We start from the raw sequence: 2,164 nt of genomic DNA, 5'->3' as shown, positions 1-2,164 counted from the left end.
CTTTAGCTAGGAAACCGTGTGAAAAATGTTTTTGCTTTGTTGGTAAAGGCACAGTTTGCACAATGTGCAAAGTCTTGCTAAGTTGTTTTTACTGTAGTTTTATCTTCTGAAATTGACCTTGCTGTTTGCAACGCCAGGGTTGTGGGTTCGATTCCCACGGGGGACCAGTACGCAAAAAAAAAAAAAACATATGAAATGTATGTATTCACTACTGTAAGTCGCTCTGGATAAGAGCGTCTGCTAAATGACTAAAATGTAAAAAAAAAAAATGTAAATGTGATCTTACTCTGGTGGGGATTCTCTGTGGTAACAGTTCTACTGTGTCACTGTGTGGTGTTAGTGGCCGTTGTACTCCACGATAGAACAGATAAACTGGGACTTTTGAAATCAAAATGTTAGGTGTCCCCTCCCACCCCCAAATCCCCCATGACTTTAATGTATAGAGATTACACCAGAGGTAGCCAATAATACATTATAGACAGGCCTCTACATTAATCATGCATTGATGTCAAAGAGACTTGCGTGAAAAAATGAAATGACAACTTCCTAACATGGATGCCGTATGCAGATCTCAAGTTGTGATCTTGGCCCATTGTGCAATTTTAGTGTGAGGTGAAGTAGCTAGATGGAGGGTCAACTCACTGAAGTGACCAGGTATTGGAACTCTAGACTGAGCGCCTGCAGCTCCTTCCAGGCCCCTGACATTTCCATCTTGGCCTCTGAGACGGTCTCTGAACTCTTGGCAGTAGCTGTCTGTATCTCTTCTACCTGCAAGAGGAGAGAGACGCGCCTTGTTAAAACAGTGTGTGACGTATTGTTTACACTTTATTTTTCTACATTTACTTTCTTTGGGATTAGCTAATTTAAACAAGCACCATTTTGTGACTTGGTACCTTGAAGTTACCACTCAGTATAGTGTTGCACTATACTGATTACCAGAGAGTATCAGAAGAATGCTTTGTTGCTGACAAAAACAGACACCAGGCAAGGGTAGGCAGGTAGCTGGGTAGATACTGTAGGTGCAGTAAATTGTTGAAGTTAGCATAAGGTGCTTGTACACACCTTCAGTTTGTAGTAAGCGTCCGCCTCCTCTCTGTGTTACTGCACAGACTTCTCATACTCCATCCTGATCTTGTTGAGAGTGGTGGAGATGCCGAAAGACTTGCCTGTGTCCACCTCGATCATCGACACAGACGTGTCTATAGCCGTGGCGCACAGTTTGGACTGCAGAGTGGACAATTCCTGTGTGGATAGATGATGGACAGTGATGTACAGAGTCAGGTATTTGCAATGAACACAAACATTTAGACAACCAGATATCAAAATAATGACACATTTACTATTCTCATACTTTCTTAACGTAAAGATTTAATTCTCTGTACCTCCTGCATTTTGGTGACAAAGTCCAGTTCATTCTTCAAGCTTGTGTACTTGGCATCCAAATCAATACGTAATTCGGATGCCATATCTATGTCCAGGAAAAAAAGTGATAATAGTATATTTCAGCTACTGTACATCTACAAGAACATGCTGAACAAGTTAGAGGGACAGAGTAAAAAAAAATGCTCCACCACCATCTTTGTTCTTCTCTTTACCTTCTTCATGGCTGAAATGTCAGTCCAGCTGAAACTTCATACCTTGTGCAAAGTCAAACCTGCAACATAACATGCAGCCAACCATTTCAATGTAAGGTATAGAACAGATCCATCTAACCCCAAGCTTGTCTACTGAGGGGCAAAATTAATCTGAGACTAGGATAAAAGGGTCACGCAACATAAAAGCTATCCTGTCAAGGCATCATTTCAACAAATTGAAGAATCTTAAAGGGTCACGGCTAACAGTTTTCAGATAGTTTTATCAACCCAACATAGTAATAACTGGTTGGACTCTCCTGAACTGCAAACACACAACAGATATACTAAAAAGGACAACAACAACAACTGAGATTAAATAAAATCAGGAGCAAGAATTGCCACTGACCTGACACACCCTCTCAACCAGGAGAGGTTAGGGTCTGTTGTATTCAGCGCATGTGACAAATGAAATTTGATTTTATATGACAAGGTTCCCAAAAGACTAAAACTGTCCAGTTCAGTTGTGCTGACATTTAAATCATGTTTGTATCAGGGTACATGAAACATTCCTTTGATGTTGTGGGTACATT

The 2,164-nt window shown here is 40.8% G+C and overlaps 1 pseudogene; it reads right to left on the bottom strand.

Moving 5' to 3' along the window:
• Positions 1–551: 551 nt before the first annotated feature.
• Positions 552–1,466, bottom strand: LOC106568671 (keratin, type II cytoskeletal 1-like; annotated as a pseudogene).
• Positions 1,467–2,164: the final 698 nt, after the last annotated feature.

This window comes from Salmo salar, chromosome ssa14, assembly GCF_905237065.1.
Source record: "Salmo salar chromosome ssa14, Ssal_v3.1, whole genome shotgun sequence".
Lineage (NCBI taxonomy): Eukaryota > Metazoa > Chordata > Actinopteri > Salmoniformes > Salmonidae > Salmo > Salmo salar.
This window is presented reverse-complemented; position numbering and strand designations above follow the sequence as displayed.